Below are 12192 nucleotides of genomic sequence, written 5' to 3' on the forward strand. Positions count from 1 at the left end.
GGATTAATAAGGGAGATGTCAATAACGGACCGTTTTACGGCACAAGTCCCACCGGACTTACCTCAAGAGCGGATGGTGTAATGTGTATGTCTTATAACTTGAAAACTACTGAAAATATTTCAACCGAACTTCATATTTAGAGTCCACCTGTCCTCGGGTAGGTTTTAGGGACAATATTGTTTCTAAATCCTTGCTCTTCTGACGCTGCAGACCTTCGTTTCGGAGCATTTCGTAGCTAAACGGTAAGTTCTATCACAAAACGGCTGGGACAACTTCAGTTCAATTATTACTGATGTACAACTTTGGTCCTATGACTTTTTGTCGTATCTTTCTCACTTATATGTTAGATATGGCTGCATTTCTCGATTGTGCGTAAATTTTGTGATTTTTACACTATATTTCATTGTTTGACACACTTATAAGAAAGATAGAGTCATCAAATTTGATATGCACGTAGACACGGCCAATGGTCATACGTGAAACAAATTTTATGATTCTAGCTTGTACGTAAGTATGCAAAAAAATAATGTAAAATTTTAAAAATTTGACCTAATTTCACGCCATTCAAACAACGTAACTCAATCGAACCCATAAATATGCGATATAAGAGAAAACGCTTCAAGACCAAACATCTAGAGCGATAAATGAGGCTTCGGGTGGTGCAAACCGCTTGTTGAAGAACCATTTAGGAACAGTAAATCTCGAAATGAAGGTCTGCACTTACAAACGTGTCCATGTTTATGTTTCATTTACCTATGTAAATAAAATCCCGACGACCGTGCGTCTGTACATTGACAATTTTGGCGCAATTTCCGCACAGTTATCCGTTTCAAGTGTAAAAATGACCATTTGCATAATTTTTAGCTTTGGTGTCTGTTTGTTTGTCTCTTTGTTTTTCTGTTTATTTATCAGTTTGCCTATAACTTAAAAACTACTGGATGTATATTCACCTGTCGTTGAGGAGGTTTTAGGGCCAATATTGTTTCTAAATCTCTGAACTGACTGTGGGTTTATACAAAATCGAAGCCATGATTTTGCACTCCCACAAAATATACACAAGAACACTTAACAGTAATCTACCTGTCTTAATGGAAATCAATTTCTAAACCTTTTTTTCTCATATTATCATTTCTATACGAGTACGCTACAAGTCCCACCGGACTTAACTGAAGAGCGGGTGCGAGTAGAGCGTATTTCTTGTAAATTGAAAACTACTGGAGATATTTTAAAAAAAGCTTCATATTTAGCCTCCACCTGTTCGAAGGTAAGTTTCTAGGTCTACGTCATGTCAAATTCCAGGAATGGACTGTGGGTTTGTAGGGAACCGAAACAGTGATTTTACACGCCCACATTATGTACAAGACCAGCCTGACTGGAAATCGAGCAACCTTGATGGAAGTCAATTTCTAAAACATTTCTCCCATGTGCATTCTTTCTATAGAGGGATTAATAAGGGAGATGTCACGAACGGTCTGTTTTGCTGGCTAAGTCCAGCGGGCAGAGCTCAAAAGGTATTGTACGTAGAGAAGATTCCTTTTGTATGCAAATAAAATCGTAAGGACCGTGTGTCTGTACGTTGGCTATTTTGGTAAAATGTTCGTGCAGTTATCCGTTTCAAGTGTAATAAAGGCCATCTACACATTTGTTAGCTTTAGTTTCCTGAATGTCCTCATTTTTAACCCTCCTCCAAGGCAAGATTGAAGCACAATGTAACAGACGATCTAGAGAATTGAAATTTAGAAAAATTATATGTCTTAGCCTGTAATAGACGGAAATCTTCCAAGATCTTTAAATATTTCATTTTTACTCTTAACAATATCGGTATATAATAATAATAATAATAATAATAATAATAATAATAATAATAATAATAATAATAATAATAATAATAATAATAATAATAATAATAATAATAATAATATATTTAATGCAACTAATTGCCATATACAAGGAATAAACAAAATCATCCAATGCAGAACTTAATTAAAGGAATGCCGTAGGATATTACAGGTGCTATTTTCACTCTGTATAACTTCAGCGCTGTCTGAAGAGATATTTTCTATAAATATTTGATGTCATTAATAGCTATCACTGCTGCTGTCATGCGCTGAGAAATTCGTTCCTTGTATTTGCAGAGTTATTCCTGCACACCTTTCTTCGTGATAACGATTACACCGCTTCCCGCACAAAGCACATACACGCATCCCTCATTTGACGAGTGATACTTCGCTCTGGAGCATAGTTTGAAATGAAAACCATGCACATCTAGTCTTGTTGTTACGTACCGTAACTCGTAGTTCGATTCCTACTATTTGTCGTTCATCGTCGCTTCCGTACTGTAGAAGTCCAGCCAGATTACTAACTTCTTTCTCTGATGTTAGCGAAATAAACTATGGTATGATGAAGTTGATGGGAGAGAGAATTTCTTCCGTATTTTCTCCGAAAACATCATTTCCCTAGTTACTTCACACACCAGTCTCGAAGATGTAAATTTTGACGAGCACAGGGCTCTCTTTAAAAAAGTTGCTTTTATCTTCTCATCATTCTTTAAGTTTCTTACTGACAGATGCTGCGAGGTACTGGAGATGCCGTAGGATATTACAGGTGCTACTTTCACTCTGTATAACTTCAACGCTGTCTGAAGAGATATATAAATACTTGATGTCTTTAATAGCTATCACTGCTACTGTTATTAGTTGTTTGATATGAGCTTTGAAATTCGTTCCTTGTATTTGCAGTGTTATTCCGAGGTATTTAAATTTATTCAGACAAGTTAGTGTTTCTCCATCCAAATATATCACATCACTTGCTGCATGTCTGCCTCGTTTCCTAAAGGTCATAGTCATGGTTTTACTTCTGTTTACACGAAGGTCATTTGTTTTAGCCCACTTTGTGAGCCAATCAAATGCCAACTGCAGAGCAGGTATTGATCTGGACACCAAAACCATATCATCTGCAAAGATATAAATGTTTGTGCCGTCCGTCTTTGTTGCCTGTATGACATGTGTTGCGACGTTAAAAAGGAGATGGTTTACGGAATCACTGTGTATTACAGCTGTAGTCTGGTCTATTGGATCACATATTGTGATCGAATCATCTATTTGCTCCTCATTCCTTGCCAGGATGTTTTTACTTGATGCAATATTGGATTATTTATTCCTATGAAATCCTCAATATTTAATATGACTTGTGTTTGACTAACTGTATCAAAGGCTTTCGAATAATCCACAAATATAACATGTAGAATCACTTTCGTGAATCTAAAGGCTTCATGAATATCATTCTAATGTATTGTGGATTGGTTTTTCTTAAATCCAAATTCCTCTTTTGGGAGATACTGAGCTAATAAATTGTTTCAGCCTTTACGTTAATAGTTTAGTCAATATCTTCAATATTATGCATTCTAGTGCTACTACTCGATATGAATTAGGGTCATTTAAGTCTCCCTTCCCTTTATAAAGCTTCTTTAACTCTGAATTCCGCCATCGATCTGGTATTATTCCGTGTTTATCACATTCGTTAAATAGCCTGGTGAGGAGTTCAATGAGGACGGGAGTCAAGTTCTTCAAATGTTCATTATAAATCATGTCTGGCCCACAAACTTTGCTATTTTTCAAATTTTTACGTCATTTTCGGTTCTATCGTTGATTATTCGTGGTCTCATGTCTTTAATGTCAAGACCTGTGCGTAATGAGCCGTCCACGTGCTCAGGGGAATATTCCAATGAAATGTTGGTCGTTTCGGCTTAATAACCTTGTAAGAATTGTTTTCTCCCTCTTCTATCTGCCTTAGTGCTGTCTCTTTATTGTATTTCGCTTTAGTTTTTCTTATTAGATTTTTGTATTCCCTTCTTTTCTAGGCGTACATTATTAGTGCTTCTCCTTCTAGCGTGTCTGCAGCAATATGGAGGAGTTTGATTGTTTCATACCTGGCCGTGTAACAGGACCTGTTAAACCATGGTTTTGCTCTTTTAAAGGTTTGACTATATTTTATAGCGGAATTTAGGTTAATATTTTGCAGTTTCGATATTGCACTATTAATATCACAATCTTGGACATGTAAGGGGCCCCATATCTACAGGGTGTCTCGAAAAATCACCGACAAGGCTTAATATGTTTTGTGGGATGGCGGACTGATCGGTTTTCAAGAAGGAGCCCATGTCCGGAAATGCACGGATTCGGCGCTGAAGAGCGTCGAAGCCTGAGAAAGGTTGTGACAATCTGTTCTAATTTGGTGCTTTTTATACGAACGGTATGCAACCCTTTAGCTACCTATGTACTGCGGATGGACGACTTCAGCCTAATAACGTTCCTGCGCATGCGTTACATTCCTCCAAACAGTCCTTGAAGCCCATCCTACTGTGTTAAATAGTGACGTTTTTAACAGCAGTGCACAGGTGCGGAAATGACCGACATGGTGTTTGCATACGGCAAAGTGGATTGCAGTTGTAAAGCTGCTGCAAGTTTGTATGGGGAACGTTTTCCAAACAGACGTACTCCACATCATTCCACGGTCGTGGCCATCGAGAAACGACTAAGAGAAGCCGGAGAGTTCCACGTACGTAGTATGAAGAATATGGTGTATGACACTTCCGTAACGTCAGCGGAGGACCTTACTGCTCGAGTCCATGGAGCGACTGAAATCCTAGTTTGCGCGAATTGAGATTTAGCACATATAATAATAATAATAATAATAATAATAATAATAATAATAATAATAATAATAATAATAATAATAATAATAATAATAATAATTGTACCGGGTGGTACACCTCCACGTCGCTAATTCAAACCTTGCGCCAGTTGAAACTCCCCTACTGGAGGAAGTCTGAACTTTATCTAACGTGTTAATTTTCAAGTTTCTCAGAAGATGTCACTACTTGGAAATTTTGAAGTTTCTGAACTGGGTCGTTTTCGATGTATTTTTGAAATTTGGTTCTGCGTGCCTCGAGGAGGATTTACTGTGTAATTCGGAGCAAGTGCTCCTGGGCATGAATGGGGTTTTCTGCCCCTCTGTTGAAACTTGTTTTGGGGTAAAGCTGGGCTAATTTCTCAAGAATTGTGAGTTTGGGGCTCGAAGCCCAAATCCTGTAAATACTGTAATTGTACTTTTGTTGCCTTGCTACTCTGTACCTGCCATGCTTGTTATTTCTTGATTTTGAAAAGAAAATATAACCTTGTTAAATTTTATCTTAACTTTAATTTCGTATTTTGAGGCCCGTTCACCCCCGCACCTTCTTTCACCTCTGCTGTTCCACAGATACATCGGAACAATAATAATAATAAATTTTCATCTCGGGTTAAATAATTGCATAAGGGTCATGAGTTTAAATATTGCTTGATCATGTGTGTAAGGTTTTAATATGTGCTCAATTAGGATGAATATGAGCCTGGAATATGGCAGAATCTCGACGGATCATTTATTGTATTTTATTGACTTGAGAAAGGATCATTTGCTATGTGTTATTGACTTGTGAATCAATTTATTGAGTCTTATTTGGAGAATACGTGTTGTTGGACGTAATTTCTTCAAGTGGAGCACGTGTTAATTGATAGACGTGGAGTTGAGTAGTAATAATATCGTGACTCATGCACCATGAAAGAGAATGCTAATATTTGACCTGTACTATGTGCGTTTCTGTAGACGACAATTTTTTCAGATATCAACCGCCGATGTTATCTTGACCAACGTTGTAAAGTTCATCTTCTTTAACTAAGTAATCATCCAGAATTCATCACATTCCTCATCCAGAATTCATCACATTCCTCATCATCATCATCATCATCATCTGTTTACCCTCCAGGTTCGGTTTTTCCCTCGGACTTAACGAGGGATCACACCTCTACCGCCTCAAGGGCAGTGTCCTGGAGCTTCAGACTCTTGGTCGGGGGATACAACTGGGGAGTATGACCAGTACCTCGCCCAGGCGGCCTCACCTGCTATGCTGAACAGAGGCCTTGTGGAGGGATGGGAAAATTGGAAGGGATAGGCAAGGAAGGGGGAAGGAAGCGGCCGTGGCCTTAAGTGATGTACCATCCCGGCATTCGCCTGGAGGAGAAGTAGGAAACCACGGAAAAACACTTCCAGGATGGCTGAGGTGGGAATCGAACCCACCTCTACTCAGTTGACCTCCCGAGGCTGAGTGGACCCCGTTCCAGCCCTCGTACCGCTTTTCAAATTTCGTGGCAGAGTCGGGAATCGAACCCAGACCTCCGGGGGTGTCAGCTAATCACGCTAACCACTACACCACGGAGGCGGACCATCACATTCCTGAGGGACGTAAATGATTTTTCTTTACCCGATTTCAAATATCTAGGTTAAAATAAAATATAGTATTCAAAGGTTAGAATTCGTTGTAAATAATGTATTCTCGTGTGCCTTAGTGAGAATGCTGTGTGTGTGATTGATAATTATTTGAGTGAATTGTGGTATTTTCTTTGAATATGGTTTTGACCCGACCACGTGTTCGTTACGTTGAGTCCTGATTATCAGCATCGTTGTTTGTGTTGATCTTTTTGATAGTTAAACCTTTAGTGAATTTTATTTTGAATATAAGTAAAGAAAGGTTCAGAGTACCATACAGTAATGAATAAGAAAGAATTATTTCAGTGGACAAGGTTCACCATTTCTTTTTTTAATGCCTACGACGTTAAAAAGTTTCCTTAGAACTGTCAGATACTAAAGATTGACATCACGTTTGTCTGATGAAATATTAGAGAATGTTTCAGAGTAATAATTATTGCACCGGGCGACTTGGCCGTGCGCGTAGAGGCGCGCGGCTGTGAGCTTGCATCCGGGAGATAGTAGGTTCGAATCCTACTATCGGCAGCCCTGAAGATATTTTTCCGTGGTTTCCCATTTTCACACCAGGCCAATGCTGGGGCTGTACCTTAATTAAGGCCACGGCCGCTTCCTTCCAACTCCTAGGCCTTTCCTATCCCATCGTCGCCATAAGACCTACCTGTGTCGGTGCGACGTAAAGCCGCTAGCAAAAAAAATAATTATTGTACAAGCACGATTTTGTGAAATTAAGTCCAATGGAGACATTTTTGAGTAATATTTCGATAAGATTTTGCTTTCATTATTTTTTTTCAATTTAATTGAGGTAACGTTTAATTCAGTATGTTAAAGAAGGAAAGTTTTATTTTGAGACACATAAATGTAGACATAAATAGATCTGATATTTCGACTACCAAGATAGATATGAATCAGACAGTTTTCTCTTTCTTCAACTGGTAAATAATAATGACATTATTGAGAGGAGGTCCTCCCAAGAAAATTTTTATTTTTGTTGTTGTTTCTTTGAGCCAGAAGTAGGCTAGTATCCATCTATATATTTACAGAGTTAATGTCGTCAAGGATGTTGGAGAGATTATATGTAGTGTTAAATGAACTGGAGGGAGAAGAGAAAAATAATTAACCATCAAGGTTTGTTAATTTAATTTGTTATGGTTGAGTGCTAGTTTGTAATAAATGACAAAAACCTGTTGTTTGATATTTTGTGTTATTGTCGCTAGTCCTTGTCTCTTTTCCGGCCTTCAAAAATAAGCAAAGCCAGACAACGAACGGTCCACCCATGGGACTGTCGTTCTCCGGCTGAGCAAGCCCGGTAAGAAGGGGGCAGTAAGAAGGAATCTTTCATGCCTTAACTTATTAAGTCGTCTCTCTGCTTGCTTCTCCATGCATGCTTAGGCTTGCTGTACGTTTTCTTCAGCGTCAGGTCTCTTTTCAACTGGCCTACCGATGACGTCATTCCATGGGCGCTTTGGATATTCGTTCATGTGAACGACACTAGGAATATTGCCGATGGATTCGTGCCATGTAAAGTTCATGTATTCAGCGAGAGTCCGTAAGAATGAGGTCCACGTCCTATGACGCTCATAACAGGAAATTCGGCAGTATTTCGACATTTCTTTCATGACCCTCTCAGCTACATTGGATTCTGGGTGTCTTATAGAACTAAACCGATGTTGGATGTTCATTCTCCTCAATGCCTCCGAAAATTCAACTGACGTAAACTGTGTCCCATGAACGGTCAATATGCACTTCGGTTTACCCATTTTCCGTACTACTTCTCCCTCTAAACTAATAAAAATTGCCTTGGAATTTGCCTTCCTAATGGGCTGAAGTGACACAAAAGTTGACATCACATCAAGGAATACTAACACGAAACAGTTTCCACGTCTGTTAGCAGGTAACTGCCCCTGAGGCGGTAGAGGTGGGATCCCTTGCTCAGTCCGGGGGAGGGGGCCTACATTGGATGGTAAACAGATTGACGAGAAGAAGAAGAAGTGAGGGTGGGATAGTAGGAACGTCGTAGGCTTTAAAAAAAGAAATGGTGAACCTTGTCCACTGAAATAATTCTTTCTTATTCATTACTGTATGGTACTCTGAACCTTTCTTTACTTATATTCAAAATAAAATTCACTAAAGGTTTAACTATCAAAAAGATCAACACAAACAACGATGCTGATAATCAGGACTCAACGTAACGTTAAAAAGTTTCCTTAGAACTGTCAGATACTAAAGATTGACATCACGTTTGTCTGATGAAATATTAGAGAATGTTTCAGAGTAATAATTATTACACCGGGCGACTTGGCGCGTAGAGGCGCGCGGCTCTGAGCTTGCATCCGGGAGATAGTAGGTTCGAATCCTACTATCGGCAGCCCTGAAGATATTTTTCCATGGTTACTGAAGAAAATATAAATTTTGATGGCCGTTTGGTAATGTACAGTATATTTAAACTTACATTTGATAAACGGAAGTAAGTACAACGCCCGATATGTCGTATATTTTAGTAATTTGCTTCCCATTATAATCAGAAGTCAAGTCGCTGGAAATGTAAAACTATCGATGCCGGTACTGAATATTGCGGCCATATACCTCGAAGTGGTTTTACTCCCTGACTCTCATAAAGAGAGTCCGACTCTATAGCTGAATGGTTAGCGTGCTGGCCTTTGGTCACAGGAGCCACCGGTTTGATTCCCGGCAGGGTCAGGAATTTTAACACCGAGCTCGATAGCTGCAGTCGCTTAACTGCGGCCAGTATCCAGTATTCGGGAGATAGTAGGTTCTAACCCCACTGTCGGCAGCCCTGAAAATGGTTTTCCGTGGTTTCCCATTTTCACACCAGGCAAATGCTGGAGCTGTACCTTAATTAAGGCCACGGCTGCTTCCTTCCCACTCCTAGCCTTTTCCTGTCCCATCGTCGCCGTTAATTTTGCTAGAGCTACAATTCCTTATATACCTTAAGTATACACTACCCATGAATTTAATTTCCCTAAATGGGTGACGTGAGCATGCACTGAATGACCCGATTTCCTTGATGACAGATATTCGGCAAGTGTATGATTTAGCGTCGCTAGTAGCTACCGTGCGATCTTCATTCCGAAGTGCTGCAATGGCGTGAAATTTTTAAAAAGTTGGGAAACCGCTGACATATACGAGGACGGTGTGGCAAGGTAATCATGTAAATGCAGGTACGCCTTGGTCAAGCGTGTGATCCAATCAATAGAAACCGCAAGAGCCACCACGGAGTGCCCAGTGCTGGTTGCTGTGCCGTGTTAGTGTCGCCACAATCCTTCCGCAGTAGGTGCATCAAGTTAATTCCTCTTCACGGCGTAATTTAGAATTAGTTTACTTGGTTATGAATTGAATACACTTTAAAGTAAAAGGTAAACTACGTAAAATTATTTTATGTTATATTAGTATGGATGGAAGATAAGCGCACATCTTACAAGCAATGTTCACTGCAAATTGTGTCCAGCACGTTGGCTGAATGGTCAGCGTACTGGACTTTGGTTTAGAGGATCACGGGTTCGATTCCAGGCTTGGTCGGGGATTTTAATCACTTCTGATTAATTCTTCTGGCTCGGGGACTGGGTGTTTGTGTCCGTCCCAAAACTCTCCTCTTCATATTCAGACAACATACCACACTACCAACCACCACAGAAACACGCAATAGTGATTACATCCCTCCATATAGGGTTGTGTCAGGAAGGGCATCCGGCCGCAAAACAGGGTGAAATCCACATATACGCAGTTCGCACCCAAAGGTTTAAAAAGCGGTAGGAAAAGAAATAAAGAAAATTCACTGCCAATTTTAGCATTCTAAACATTTAAATATTTTTCATAATTCGATGAAACATTATTTCATGAAATTGAAATAGGCAGTATGAATAATTTTTAGGTCTGCCTCTGTAATGTAGTGGTTAGTGTGGTTAGCTGCTACCCCCGGTGGCCAGGTTCGATTCCCGGCTTTGCCACGAAATTTGAAAAACGGTATGAGGGCTGGAACGGGGTCTACTCAGCCTCGGGAGGTCAAATGAGTAGAGGTGGGTTCGATTCCCACGTCAGCCATCCTGGAAGTGGTTTTCCGTGGTTTCCCACTTCTCCTCCAGGCAAATGCCGGGATGGTACCTAACTTAAGGCCACGGCCACTTCCTTTCCTCTTCCTTGTCTATCCCACCTAATCTTCCCATCCCCTACCAAAGTCCCTGTTCAGCATAGCAGGTGAGGCCGCCTGCGCGAGGTACTGGTCATCCTCCCCAGTTATATCCCCCGACCCAATGTCTCAGGACACTGTTCTTGAGGCGGTAGAGGTGGGATCTATCGCTGAGTCCGAGGGAAAACCCAACCCCTGGAGGGTAAACAGACCAAGAAGAAGACGAAGAAGAATTTTTAGAAGTTTGTACTGCAGCAGAACTGTAAGTGACGACCATTAATAAACGGACTGCATGAAGCAGAAGGGGAAATGTTTGACCAACTCCACTTTCGAAATAAGAGTAATAATGTCCTTGGGTATACATCACTAATTTTCGACACTTTCATAGCGAGAAGAAGTGAATGAACTTAAAGAGGTCATTAGTCATGTACGTCAGGGAAATTAGATCGTCAAGAAATGTTGAAAGGAGAAAAATTACTAGGCCTATCAATGTATACCCTTCTGCGAACACCGAGAAACATTTCTAGTGCTAACTTTTACCGGGCGAGTTGGCCGTGCTGTTAGGGACGCGCAACTGTGAGCTTGCATCCGGGAAATAGTGGGTTCGGGCCCCACTGTCGACAGCCCTGAAAATGGTTTTCCGTGGTTTTCCATTTTCACACCAGGAAAATGCTGGGGCTATACCTTAATGAAGGCCACGGCCGCTTCCTTCCCATTCTTAGGCACTTCCAACCCCATCGTAGTCTTAATACCTATCTGTATCGGTGCGACGTAAAGCAAATAGCGAAAAAGAAATACTGCCAACTTTCATAGGAACACAACGACTACGTACCGTAACAGATTGCAGTAATTCTTCTCAAGGAACTGTATTAAGTATTATTTTTCTTGCTGGAAGAGGCCCAGATTTTGAGGAAACAGAGAGGTATTGCAGCATTCAAACAATTTGAAATAAAATCTATGATGAAGCCAGTTATCCAAAAATAAATTGTGAGTTGAGTGTTCTTATTGCAGGTTAAAGTATTAAGTGAAAGTACTATTCATGCTCAAACGCCTTTCTATTCGCCAATACCCTGTGGAAGACTTGTATGTTTCAAAAGTGGTTGACAGTGTTCAGGAATGAACTTACCCTACTACTACTACTATTACTACTACTACTACAACGATATCTGTCAATCAATAGCTGTAGTTACCTATTGAAAGACTCAGGTGATAACTGTGAATGCTATTCGGTGTAGTTTGATCTTTGACAGCAAAAATGTTTTGTGTTGAAATATGATACGTATTGTTAGTCATCTCACAACAGTATTTTAGTGTGTCGTATGTAAATGAAGATGTTTATTAATGTCCATGTACAGAGCTAGGCGTATTGAAAATCAAATTATTGTTCATTTCTTTCCACCCCCACCCACATAAGTGGACTTTCCGAAAACAAAAATTACGTATTTCTTTATTTTTAAAGGGGACTCCAAATACCAATTTTCACCTCTATAACATACTTCGATTTTTTAGAAATAAGTATCCGCATACAAATAATTCAATTTGTTCACGTCTCTTACGTGAATTTTTCGAAAAACAAAGAAGACGTGTTTCATTTAAAGAAGATTCCAAATACCAATTTTCACGTCTGTAACCTTCAATTTTTGAGATATATGTATCCTCATAAAAGGTATTCAATACTTTTTTCACTTATTTTTCACCCCCTTAACGAGATTTTTCGAAAAAATTAATTCTTCCTTTATTTTTAA

The sequence above is a fragment of the Anabrus simplex genome, chromosome 1, assembly GCF_040414725.1.
Source record: "Anabrus simplex isolate iqAnaSimp1 chromosome 1, ASM4041472v1, whole genome shotgun sequence".
Classification (NCBI taxonomy): domain Eukaryota; kingdom Metazoa; phylum Arthropoda; class Insecta; order Orthoptera; family Tettigoniidae; genus Anabrus; species Anabrus simplex.